The sequence below is a fragment of the Schistocerca nitens genome, chromosome 3, assembly GCF_023898315.1.
Source record: "Schistocerca nitens isolate TAMUIC-IGC-003100 chromosome 3, iqSchNite1.1, whole genome shotgun sequence".
Taxonomy (NCBI): domain Eukaryota; kingdom Metazoa; phylum Arthropoda; class Insecta; order Orthoptera; family Acrididae; genus Schistocerca; species Schistocerca nitens.
The window spans coordinates 873037177-873051377 of NC_064616.1; the positions used below are offsets into that span (position 1 = coordinate 873037177).

Genomic DNA, 14201 nt, shown 5'->3' on the forward strand with positions numbered 1-14201 from the left:
ACTGTTGCGTTCATTTGTTGCAGCTTATGTGGCAAACTTGGGAGTGATCACATTTAAATTCATACGAGCATCTGTTTCGGGCAATGAGACGTATCTCAGTCACTTACCAGTCGTACAAATTAGGTGCATCGATAAGAGATTCCTATCAAATGACACACGCATAGTCACTAATGCCGTGTATGAGATAACTGTCGTGTTTCCCAGTGGAGGATTCGGTTGACTTGTCGCCTTGTCATCAGACATTTGCGGTTCCCATTCGAAAGCCACTTCCTTTCGGCTGCTAAAATAGTAGTTCGCAGAATCAACTGCCATTATAGGTTCCTACCTTACGCCTAGCTGTTGCAAACTGACATTACACCACGACACAGATAAAAATTTGAATAAAGCGAACAGCGAAAAAAAAACAGAAAAAAATTGGCACGTTGAAGGCTTGTACACGGCTCGCCTGCGTGGCACTCCAATACTGTAACCACTTTTTTATTCTTTTATCCCTTTTTTATTTTTCTACCACTTTATTTTTATTTTTGTACATTCTATTTGAAAAAAAAAAGAACGGAAGTTCATTGATGAAGAAGGAAAATAAACATTTTATCCATATTTGTGATGTGAGAAGATTACAAAAATATGTATTATTTGCAATCTTCCGTTAAGCAATATATGAAAGAAAATTTCTTCTTTATATTTCTTCTTTCCAAAGAAGTAAACAGCAAAGCGTATGGTACACAAATAACTATCACCTCATTGCTGAAGGAAATTGGCTCTACTGTTCTGCGAGAGAAAAGAAATGTAAGAAAACAAAAGGGAAAATAAAACTGCCTTCTGCATTTTTAAGCGCCTGGAATAGTATCTTAAAATTTCGAGTAGAACAAAAATCTCAGGAAGAAACTAGGGTTCGTACATAGAGCTCAGTGCAAACCTCTACTATCCGAAATACTGGACGTTAATTATTTAACTGTTGATGTTCAGCGTTTTTCCAAATGACTTCCTGTACTCACGATGTTAGCTTATTTTAAGGTATTAATTTTCGATGCAAGAGTAATAATCTATGAAAGTGGTATGCCTATTCTGCATGAAAAGCAATGGGGTGTGCCCTATGATCCACGTTGCAGCATTGTTTTCTGCTCGTGGATATCTCGGTTTTTGTGACTGAAGAATCTCTAAAAGGTCTTCACTATTGGGCGTCATACGGTCTATCACCGACAACCTATGACGAAGAAATGTAATTTCTTCTGCATGTGCACAGGCGTCGACTCCACGGGGCCCGAGCCCCCTAAAAAATTCGTTAATTTAAGAAAATTATTAGTTAGATTATGCTTTGTAAAATCACAAATTATGTTGAATTTTTTTATTTTCCTTGTTTGACGACAGTTACCTTTTAAAATAAATTCAGGACTGAGTTAAAACAAATAGTAAGCAGGCTAGCTGAAAACGAGTGGTGTGAATCATGATAGTGTTACGGTGCTGCGAGCAAACTTGGAATTTGTCCCGGTGCAAGAACCTTCGGTAAAGTCTGGCGCCGGTGGGTGTGGCCGCGGTGACATCAAAACGACTGGAGCAGAAGCGCCTGGAACCCTCCGCCTCGCGTCGCGTCTCGTCGCGTCGCCTTCATGCTTCGAGACATTACGACGCCGCAGCTATATAAAGCCCACCCTGCTGTCACAGTCATTCAGTGTGGATAGTTTCCTTCAGTGCATGCTGCAGACGTGTTTAGTGTTCCGAATTTAGTGTCTAGTGGACTATTTTGTATGACTATATTTAATTCGTTTACTTTAGTCTCTTAGTGTATTGTTAATTAAGTTTGCAATGGATAAATTTGTTACCAAAAAGGCGCGCTTGGATACTGCACGTCAATCTCCAACAATTATTGTGTCGTCAATTGCTTCATCGTCTTCAGGTGAGAACCGTTCACAGCCGAAACCTGGACAATCCGGTAAGGGAAGATCAGTTCAGAAGTCTTGGTTGATCAAATATACATGGCTAGAATATGAAGCATCTACCGAAAAAGTTTTCTGGAAAACCTGCAAAGAGGCAAATACTAAAAATCTGTTACAATTTTCTTCAAAAAAAGATGCATTTACTTCCGTAGGGTTTTTTAACTAGTAAACGCTTTGGAAAAATTCTGTCTTCATTAAAATACGTTTACGCATAAAGAAGGTGTTCTGAAACTAAATTCTATCACTAACCGAAGCGTGGCTTTCTTCCCAATTGAATGAACAGTTAAATAGTGATAAGAAGGAAGGCCATTTAGCTCTTGAGACAATTTTTACTGCCGTGCAATTTCTATGCCAAGGACTAGCAATTAGAGGGCACGAAGATGTAAACTCATTTTTTTTCAATTGTTGGAACTCCGAAAGAATGACATACCTGAATTTAAAGATTGGTTAGGGCGTTCGGGATATAAGTGGACGTCCCTCGATAGTCAAAACGAGATCATTGATCTACTAGGAAAGTCCGTGTTGAGAAAGGTATTGGCTTCAACCAAGAAGACTGAACATTTTTCTATTATGGTTGACGAAACAAGTGATTCTTCGATTCATGAACAAGTGTCATTTTGTATTCGTACTGTCGATGACTCCTTAATCACCAACGGAGATTTTATGGGCTTATACGTGACCCCCAACACTGAATCACGAACTCTGTTTAGTATTTTAAAAGACGTTTTTGCTCGTCTTGATTTGTCAATGGATAACTTACGAGGACAGTGCTATGATGCTGCCTTGGATAGGAGAGGTAAGTTCAAAGGACTAAAAAAGTTAGTTTTGGATATACAACCAAAAGCACGTTATGTGCACTGCACTGCTCACAGTTTATACTTGGCAGTTGTAGACAGTCTCCGCCATCTTACGTCTATGAGAGATATTATGGCTTTAGCCAAGGACTTAATAAACGCCGAAAGGTTCAAATGGCTCTGAGCACTATGGGACTTAACATCTTAGGTCATCAGTCCCCTAGAACTTAGAACTACTTAAACCTAACTAACCTAAGGACATCACACACATCCGTGCCCGAGGCAGGATTCGAACCTGCGACCGTATCAGTCCCGCGGTTCCGGACTGAAGCGCCTAGAACTGCACAGCCACCGCGGCCGGCAAACGCCGCAAGGGAATCCAACAAAAGGGTGGGACTTTTCAGAAGCATACGCTGTGAGAGAGCCAACGGCGAAGCTGGTCTACGACCCCTTTGCGCGACTCGATGGACTATGCGAGCTTCTAGTATCTTGAGAATATTGAAAAACTTTTAAGAACTTCTAGAGTTTGCCGGCCGGGGTGGCCGAGCGGTTCTAGGCGCTACAGTCTGGAACCGCACGACCGCTACGGTCGCAGGTTCGAATCCTGCCTCGGGCATGGATGTGTGTGATGTCCTTAGGCTAGTTAGGTTTAAGTAGTTCTGAGTTCTAGGGGACTGATGACCTCAGAAGTTAAGTCCCATAGTGCTCAGAGCCATTTGGACCATTCTAGAGTTTTTTGAAACATTTTCTGCAGAGGGCAAAACAGAGGCAGGTTATAAATGTGCAGGCTACCTTGAGTCAATGTTACAATTCAAGACTTATTTCTTTTTAAGTCTTTATTGGCATGCAATGAACCCAGTAGAGGACGTCAATGAAAAAATTAAATGCCCTCATCTAAGTGTTGCTGATCTGGAAAAAATACACTCCTGGAAATTGAAATAAGAACACCGTGAATTCATTGTCCCAGGAAGGGGAAACTTTATTGACACATTCCTGGGGTCAGATACATCACATGATCACACTGACAGAACCACAGGCACATAGACACAGGCAACAGAGCATGCACAATGTCGGCACTAGTACAGTGTATATCCACCTTTCGCAGCAATGCAGGCTGCTATTCTCCCATGGAGACGATCGTAGAGATGCTGGATGTAGTCCTGTGGAACGGCTTGCCATGCCATTTCCACCTGGCGCCTCAGTTGGACCAGCGTTCGTGCTGGACGTGCAGACCGCGTGAGACGACGCTTCATCCAGTCCCAAACATGCTCAATGGGGGACAGATCCGGAGATCTTGCTGGCCAGGGTAGTTGACTTACACCTTCTAGAGCACGTTGGGTGGCACGGGATACATGCGGACGTGCATTGTCCTGTTGGAACAGCAAGTTCCCTTGCCGGTCTAGGAATGGTAGAACGATGGGTTCGATGACGGTTTGGATGTACCGTGCACTATTCAGTGTCCCCTCGACGATCACCAGTGGTGTACGGCCAGTGTAGGAGATCGCTCCCCACACCATGATGCCGGGTGTTGGCCCTGTGTGCATCGGTCGTATGCAGTCCTGATTGTGGCGCTCACCTGCACGGCGCCAAACACGCATACGACCATCATTGGCACCAAGGCAGAAGCGACTCTCATCGCTGAAGACGACACGTCTCCATTCGTCCCTCCATTCACGCCTGTCGCGACACCACTGGAGGCGGGCTGCACGATGTTGGGGCGTGAGCGGAAGACGGCCTAACGGTGTGTGGGACCGTAGCCCAGCTTCATGGAGACGGTTGCGAATGGTCCTCGCCGATACCCCAGGAGCAACAGTGTTCCTAATTTGCTGGGAAGTGGCGGTGCGGTCCCCTACGGCACTGCGTAATATCCTACGGTCTTGGCGTGCATCCGTGCGTCGCTGCGGTCCGGTCCCTGGTCGACGGGCACGTGCACCATCCGCCGACCACTGGCGACAACATCGATGAACTGTGGAGACCTCACGCCCCACGTGTTGAGCAATTCGGCGGTACGTCCACCCGGCCTCCCGCATGCCCACTATACGCCCTCGCTCAAAGTCCGTCAACTGCACATACGGTTCACGTCCACGCTGTCGCGGCATGCTACCAGTGTTAAAGACTGCGATGGAGCTCCGTATGCCACGGCAAACTGGCTGACACTGACGGCGGCGGTGCACAAATGCTGCGCAGCTAGCGCCATTCGACGGCCAACACCGCGGTTCCTGGTGTGTCCGCTGTGCCGTGCGTGTGATCATTGCTTGTACAGCCCTCTCGCAGTGTCCGGAGCAAGTATGGTGGGTCTGACACACCGGTGTCAATGTGTTCTTTTTTCCATTTCCAGGAGTGTATATGAGGGCTTGATTTGTATATTGAATGAAAGGCGTAATAGTTTTGAACGCTTGTGGGAACTGTGTTTAAAAGGAAAACCTTCACAAGTTGATAATCCTTCGCTTCCTTGGAATCAAACTATACCAAAGAAGTATGAAAACAACGAAGCCAGCTCACCGTTTCAAAACCCCAGAGGAATACCACAAAGTTATTTACATTGAACTTTGTGAAACGGCGCAATCTTGCATTACTGAGCGGTTTGCTTCAACTGGACTCACACAGGTCACTGGAGTTGAACAAGAGTGCTTGCTTTCCGTAAACAGAAGTGAAACAAATTTGGAAAAATAAACCGAGTTTTTCAAAAATGACCTGCACTTACACTTGAATATGTTAGCCGATATCGCTAATAAAAAACAACTGATCTTAAAAAACGTGTGTGATGTAAGAAAGTACATTACAAAAGAGCCTGCATTTGGAGAACTGTTATGTGAAGTAGTGAAGTGCATTAAGCTTCTCCAAGTAGTTCCAATCACGACAGCAACAGCAGAACAATCATTTAGCGTCCTTAGACGTCTGAAGTCATATCTCCGATCAACAATGGGGCAGAAGCGATTGAACAACTTGGCTGTTCTTCACGCCCACCAAGATGTTTTGGATGAATTGGATATCCCACCAGTCATCAACGACTTCATATTCACTAATCCAGTCAGTCAGTCGATATTTGCACTTTTCTAAAGACACAAAAATTGTTCTAATGGCTCTAAGCACTATGGGACTTGACATCTGAGGTCATCAGTCCCCTAGACTTAGAGCTGCTTAAACCTAACTAACCTAAGGACATCACACACATCCATGCCCGAGGCAGGATTCGAACCTGCGACCGTAGCAGCAGCGCGATTCCGGACTGAAGCGCCTAGAACCGCTCGGCCACAGACGCCGGCTTCTAGACACTCTAGCCTTAACAATGGCATTTAGAGCAATATTAAAAATCTTTATAAAATAGAGAATTAAATACATACATAGTGTTAAATTTTCAGTTTTGAAATATTAGTACTAGTTTAGTACTGTATTATTATAGTATTGAATTAGTTATTTTCAAATACTTAAATATTTTTAGGGTATAAGACCCAATTAAAACCCGCTATTTACATACTTTTTGACTGAAAGTATTACGCATACTGTATTAACTTTAGAAATTCTTCAAATCCATCTTTGGCATGAATCAGCAAATCAGTGTTTAGTACTATTAGTTGAAAACAGTCTTGGTTGAAATTTTAGTTTTTTTTTTTTTATTTATCAACTAAGCGTTTCACCGTATTTAGGCATCTTCAGGCTGATCTTAATTTGGTATTTCTTAGAACGATCCTTTAGACATTGTAGCTAAAGGGCATCGTCGAGTACATCAGGCCAACATCGACTTCGTTAACCTCAGTAAATACTTTCTAGATGGACGTGAGTTACTCCAAGACCTGCATAACGCGTACACGTTCACAGGAGCAAATTATAGAATAAGATGGACCACAGCGTGCTGCCGTCAGCAGGACTCGGCCGGCAGAAGCACGGCGCTGCGTCGCTTGTCGTGGCATAGCATGATGCGCCGCGGCTCTGCATTCGTCACCCAGCAAAGACACGTTTTCCTGAAGAGTGTCAACTGCCCAGCAAAGCACCTCTTCCTGCAATCTCGACAGTGATGATGAGTAAAATGTCCCATCTACATCTACAGTCAGTTTCACAAGAAAGTGCACGACATTATTTGTATGAAATAAGGAGACTATTATAATATATGTTTACATGAAAATACATATTATTAATTGCACAATCACCTAATAGTTAATCCAATCGCCGCCATGATCGATTATAGCTTGGCACCTTTTTGGCATGCTTTTCACGAGATTGTCTGCATAGTCTCTCGTTAACGATCTCCATATCGCCCTGATTTTATATGAAAGCTGCTTCAAAGTACATGTTGGCTTCCCTGTAAACTTCATCTTAATATACGACCAAACATTTTCGATCGGATTTGCATTCGGAGACATTGCAAGCCAGTCCATCGTGGACACCTCATTGTCTTGTTTCACGCTGTACAGAGACGGCTACGATGTTTCGGTCATTATCCTCTTGAAGCACCCAGTCTGCCTTGTTCGAAACAAATACACACACCAAAAATGTTTTGCATCACCTCGGTTCCGAGAGTTCCGGAACTTGTACAGAAAAATTGGAATAGAGATCAACAACATAAACATCATTTCCGCCCTTTTCATTGCTCTTGAAAGCCACACATCGCATGTTGTACCACCGTACAGCGAGACCTTCAGAGGTGATGGTCCAGATTGCTGTACATATCGGTACCTGTAATACCCAGTAGCACGTCCTCTTGTAGTGATGCACGTCTGCATTCGTCGTGGCATACTATCCACAAGTTCATCAAGGCACTGTTGGTCCAGATTGTCCCACTCCTCAATGGCGATTCGGCGTACTTCTCTCAGAGTGGTTGGTGGGTCACGTCGTCGTCCATAAATAGCCCTTTTCAATCTATCCCAGGCATGTTCCATAGGGTTCATGTCTGGAAAACATGCTTGTCACTCTAATCGAGCGATGTCGTTATCCTGAAGGAAGTCATTCACAAGTTGTGCACGAGGGAGGGGGGCGCGAATTGTCGACCATGAAGTCGAATGCCTCGCCAATACGCTGTCGATATTGTTGCACTTGGAGGATGCCATTCACGTATTGTACAGCCGTTACGGCAACTTCCGTGACCATCAGCGACGGCCCCACGTAATGCCACCCCAAAACAGTAGGAAACCTCAACCTTGCTGTACTCGCTGGACAGAGTGTGTAAGGCGTTCAGCCTGACCAGGTTGCCTCCAAACACGTCTCTGACGATTTTATGGCTGAAGGCATATGCGACACTCATCAATAAAGAAAACGTGATGTCAATCCTGGGCAGTCCATTCGGCATGTTGCTGGGCCCATCTGTACCGCGCTGCATCGTGTCGTGGTTGCAATGGACGTCGGGAGTGAAGTTGTGCATCATGCAGCCTATTGCGCATAGTTTGAGTCGTAACACGACGTCCTGTGGCTGCACGAAAAGCATTATTCAACACGGTAGCGTTGATGTCAGGGTTCCTCCGAGACATAAACCGTAGGTAGCGGTCATCCACTGCAGTAGTAGGCCTTGGGCGGCCTGAGCGAGACATGTCATCGACAGTTCCTGTCCCTCTGTATCTCCTCCATATCCGAACAACATCGCTTTGGTTCACTCCGAGACGCCTGGACATTTCCCTAGTTGAGAGCCCTTCCTGGCACAAAGTAACAATGAGGACGCGATCGAACCGCGGTATTGACCGTCTAGGCATGGTTGAACTACTTCGCGGTGGAATGACTGGAACTGATCGGCTGTCTGACCCCCTCCGTCTAATAGGCGCTGCTCATGCATATTTGTTTACATCTTTGGGCGGGTTTAGTGACATCTCTGAACAGTCAAGGGGACTGTGTCCGTGAAACAATATCCACAGTCAACGTCAGGAGTTCTGGGAACCGGGGCGATACAAAACTTTTTTTGATGTTTTTAGCTCCTTAAGGGACCTTAGAAGACTTTTTGATAAATGTTGCACATTTTTTCAGCGTTTAAATTGGCTTTACATAAGTGCAAATAGCCAAAATCACGTTTAGATAAACATCCCCAAACATGTTGGCGGCAGTATAATCGTCCTTCAAATGTCGGTTCTCTAAATTTTCTCAATAGTGTTCCTCGAAAAGAACGTCGCCTTCCCTCCAGAAATTCCGATTTGAGTTCCCTAAGCATTCCCTAAGCATCTCTGTAACACCCGCATATTGCTCGAATTTACCAGTAACAAATCTAGCAGCTCACCTCTGAATTTCTTCGATGTCTTCCTTTAATACAACGTGGTGCGGACCCCTAACACTCGATATGGATTCAAGGATAGGTCACAGTAGCGTCCTATACGCCATCTCCTTCAAAGACGAACCGCACCTTCCCAAAACTGTCGCAAAAACCGACGTCGACGACACCCCCCAACACACACAATTCTCATACGCTCGTTCCATTTCATATGGCTTTGCAACTTTACACTCAGATATTTAAACGACATGACAGTTTCAAGCGGCACAACACTACTGCCGTATGCGAACATTATGGGTTTCTTTATCCTACTCACCTGCATGAACTTACATTTTTCTACATTTAGAGCTAGCTGCTCATTACACCAACTAGAAATTTTGTCTAAGTCATCTAGTAAAATTGCATGCTTATGGAATACCGTCTAAATTATGCGACTGGATTCTTGATCTCCTGGCAGAGAGGTCACAGTTAGTATTAATTGACGCAAAGTCACCGAGTAAAACAGAAGTGATTTCGGCGTTCACCAAGGTAATATTACATGTCCTCTGATGTTCCTTATGTATATAAGCGATTTAGGAGACAATCTGGGCAGCCGTCTCAGGCTGTTTGCAGAAGATGCTGTCGTTTGTCGTCTAGTAAACTCATCAGATCAGAACAAATTGCAAAACGATTTAGAATAGATATCTGAAAGGTGCGAAAATTGACCCTAAATAACGAAAAGTGTGAGGTCACTCACATGATTGCTACAATGTTACACGATAAATCAGTCAATTCTAAAGGCCGTAAATTCAAGTAAATAGTTAGGAATTACAATTAAGAACAACTTAAATTGGAGAGAACACACAGAAAATGCTGTGGGAAATGCCAACCAAAGACTGCGTTTTTTAGGCAGAAGACTTGTAAATTGAAGCAGATCTACTAAAGGATTGTCTACACTACTCTTGTCCGTCCTCTTTTGGAGTACTGCTGCGCGGTCTGAGGATAGGATTAACGGAGTACATCGAGAAAGTTCAAAGAAGAGCAGCACGTTTTGTATTATCGCGAAATAGGGGAGAGAGTGTCACTGACATGATACGGGATTTGGGATGGACATCATTAAAACAAAGCGTTTTTCGTTGCGGTTGAATATTCTCACGAAATTTCAATCACCATATTTCTCCTCCGAATACGGAAATATTTTGTTGACGCCGACCTACATAGGGAGAAACGATCAGCATAACAAAATAAGGGAAATCAGAGCTCGCACGGAAAGATATACGTGTTTGTTTTTTCCGCAGGCTGTTCAAGACTGGAATAATTGGAAATTGAATAATTGAGAATTGTTGTGAAGGTGGTTCGACGAACACTCTGCCAAGCACTTAAGTGTGATTTGCAGATTGTTGCCAAGGTGGTTCGGCGAAACCTTCTGCCAGGCACTTAGGTGTGATCTGCAGAGCATCCATATGGATGTAGATCTTACATTCTCCTACAGTCACTCAATAACGACAGCTTCCCATACACCTTAGCATCAGCAAACAGCCGCAGATTGCTGCTCAACCTAACCGCGAGATCATTTATGCATAATGAAAATAACAGCGGTCGTATCATACTTCCCTGGGGCAGTCCTGACGATTCCCTTGTCTCTGATGAGCACTCACCGTCGAGGATAAAGTACTGGGTTCTATTACTTAAGAAGTCCTCGAGCGACGCACGTATCTGGGACTTATTCCATGTGGTCGTACCTTCGTTAACAGTCTGGAGTGGGCCACCGTGTTACATGCTTTTCGGAAATCTAGAAATATGGAATATGCTTGTTGCCCTTCGACCATAGTTCGCAATATAACATGTGAGAAAAGGGCAAGCTGAGATTCTTACGAGCGATGCATCCTAAAACCGTGCTGATTCGTGGACAGAAGCTTTTCGGTCTCAAGGAAATTTACTACATTCGAAATCATAATAAGTTCAATAATTCTACAGCAAACCGATGTTAAGGATATTGGTCTGTAATTTTGGGACGCCGTTCTTTTGCTCTTCTTATATACAGAAGAATGAATGCACTGCGAGGCACAATGTCAAAACAGCAACTAAAAAGGACAACACTATAAAGGGCACATTAACAGGCAAGGGATTAAAAGAAAACAACATAATCAAATGTCCTTAGACAGGTTTGTCAAGTGGATAAAACGAAGAACGCGAGCAGCTGCTCCTGGGTCATCCGCTAAAATTTCATCCAGAGTACATGGCAGGCCAAGATCAATGCGCAGTGTATTAAAATTCGGACACGACGTTAAAATGTGGCGTACCGTCAGCAATTGCCCACATGGGCAGAACGGCGCCGGCGCAGCCGTCAGCAGATGGAGGTGGCTGAACCGGCAGTGTCCAATCGGGTGGTCAACGAGTGACTGTGTAGAAGCCTTAAACCCGCTCTGCGATTTTAGATAGGTCCAGAATTTTCTCGGGTTTTCGACCAGATCTTTTGCGAAGGTATGACGGTGACAGCTGTTGTATGCTTCGCACATAGATCTTTTTACAGACGCACTGATCTCTACTAACCTTTGCTTGCTATCCTTTCAGAGTTCTGTTTTGAACCGAGAGTGGAACAGCCTTTGCTCGGCATTTTCTGAATTTCGGTGTTATACCACGCTCGGTCTTCTCAGTCCTTAATCCACTTACTTACTAATCACATAGTTCTCCAGAGCGAAATTTACAACTAAACTAGGCCCATAATTCCTCTATGTCCATTGTACTGGAACTAAAAGACGTCGGTGATGAGGATGAAATGATGATGAGGACAACACAACACCCAGTCCACGAGCGAAGAAAATCTCCAACCCAGGCCCGCTGCATGTGAGTCAAAGCACGTTACCATCCAGCTAAGCAGGCAGACTAAATGATGCCCATTCATTGTCTAAATAGGGTATTAACAATTGTTTATCTGCTCTTTCCAGTTTAAATACTCACCTAGGCTTCTTGATGTATTTAGTAACCATAGTCGCTATGACGACATCATGATCACTAATCCCCGGCTCTGTACTGACGCCGTCGATAAAGTAGCTACAACATCTAAAACATTTCCATCGTGTGTGGGTTGTCGAGCTAGCTGCTCAAGACAGTTTTAGTAAAACGTGTTTAAAAGTACTTCGCAAGTCTGTCTGTCTTTACCTCCTGCAACGAATCCATAGACGTCCCAGCCTATACTTGGTAAGTTACAGTCGCCCCCAACTAATACAGCATGATCTGGGTATTTACGCGCTACTGACCGTAAACTTTCTTTGAATGACTCTAAAACTGTCATAGCGGAATCGGGTGGCCAGTAAAAACATCTAACAATTAACTTGATTTCTCCTAGACCTGTTGTACGCGACCAGATAACTTCACTGTCACACTCAATTCGACCCCAGTAGAGACAATATTTCCGTCAACTGCAATGAACTCTCCCCTGCCTATGGCGCCTAATTCGTCTTTCCGCTATACGTTCCATGACCAGTTAAATACCTCAGCCCACTCGGGACTATGACACTGTCGAAGACTTCTAGATGACATTATGCAAGTTTCTAAGGAGGAACTGGGGGGAAAATGAAGGTTTCAGTGGAGTTCCTTCCGAACTTGAGAATTAAATTTTAGGAATGGACGATGTTTCAAGCAAAACTGACAGGGCAGATCAAGGAATTAAGACCGGAAAATGTGCGTCAAACGCTGCAGTTATGCAATAGAGCAGCTCACCATCAATAACCGAATATACCAAGCTTAAAGCAGACTTCAACACAGCTGTTCCTTCCTTTGCGGTTGTTGCCTCTGCAGTCAGAATGAAACCGACATGATCGCCAAAATTCAGAAAAGATGTCTCAACAGTCAAACACTATCTTTGTTAAAACAACAGACCAAAAAGATACTAAAGTCACTAAATAGCGTCTGACAGAAGCTATTAATCCTAGGACAGACATAATTAAGTATATAACAACAGCCATAGTGTTGTCATAACAGACGCCGAATCCCAAAAAGACTGAGAGAGACTGCAAGACAACGACGACAAAATTTCATACGTTAAGTGTGAACCCCCTCAGAGAAGATGGCCACGCCTAATTGTGTGTGACGTACAACTCGGCATGCCCAATGAGTAGTTGCTAGATTGTCAATCAACAGAATGTGCTGGAGCACCTTTGAGAGGAAGACTTCCAGAAGGAGCTCGGGATCAGCTTTAGAACTGGTTCTACAGATAAAGACACTATACGCCACATAATGAAACTGAGTCCCCGAATACGCAATTTGTTCTTAACAAAAACTATACATTGGCTTCAGGGCACAGAATGTGAAGGACCACTTAAATGAACCTAAATGCTTCTTAAATGCAGTACTCTAGATCACATCACCAAATCATGCACAACAGAACAACAGGTTCGTTCCCACTGTGGAGATAACGGACACAAAAAGAAAATCTGCAATAAACTGCTTATCAGTTCTTCCTAGAAAGACAAATTGCTCGCACTGATTATGAAAGTGTTAAGTAAGTCATATATTTTTGAATTTGGCACAACTAATTTTCAGAATCTATATAGGTGCAGTACATTTGAAACCACGCGCAGTCGCAAGACATACGAGTTACCTACCACGAAGGCAAGGAAATGGCACTGAGCAATTGCAAGCATGAACAACTTGGTTTCCTACATCCTTGGTAAACTCTAAATAATGTATATCACATGATGCCACCTGCTCTAAATACCGACTTAGCTGAATTCAATTTCAACGAAATGATAGACTACATAGATAGGTTGCTGGAACAACAAAGTCTACAACAACAGAAAGCTTAGAAGCTGAAGATCAAAGCTTTCAAATGGTTGATTTTTCAGGCTCAGCTTCTACTCAGGATAAACGAAACTGAGACAATCTTATTGGAATTCGAGAGCTGTGATGGCTATCATAATTTCCGTTGTGGACTCATCAGTTAGCAATCATTTCATCAGACTGGAATGACCAGGTGCTTGTAGCAGCAGAACCTCCAAACAAATGAAGAACACGTCGGGGTCAACAACAGATAAACTTTATGCGCACAACGAGAGATGTAATGCACTCTCCTCCTTACAAACACAAGATCCAAACAAACTGTGTATGCGAAGTCGACGAAAAAAAAAAAAAATAATAATGGTTCAAATGGCTCTGAGCACTATGGGACTCAACATCTTAGGTCATAAGTCCCCTAGAACTTAGAACTACTTAAACCTAACTAACCTAAGGACATCACACACACCCATGCCCGATGCAGGATTCGAACCTGCGACCGTAGCAGTCCCGCGGTTCCGGACTGCAGCG

The 14201-nt window shown here is 43.9% G+C and overlaps 1 protein-coding gene across 6 annotated transcripts in view; it reads right to left on the reverse strand.

Moving 5' to 3' along the window:
* The window catches only part of LOC126248911 (battenin), a 247016-nt gene that overhangs the window by 213885 nt on the left and 18930 nt on the right, over positions 1 to 14201 (reverse strand). For 3 of the 6 annotated variants that reach the window (XM_049950394.1, XM_049950396.1, XM_049950397.1), the window contains one exon: positions 1821 to 1918. The exons of the other annotated variants lie outside the window; for them this stretch is intronic. The gene's annotated coding sequence lies outside the window, so the exon portion shown is untranslated. The remainder of the gene's footprint in view (positions 1 to 1820; positions 1919 to 14201) is intronic. 6 annotated transcript variants of the gene reach the window in all.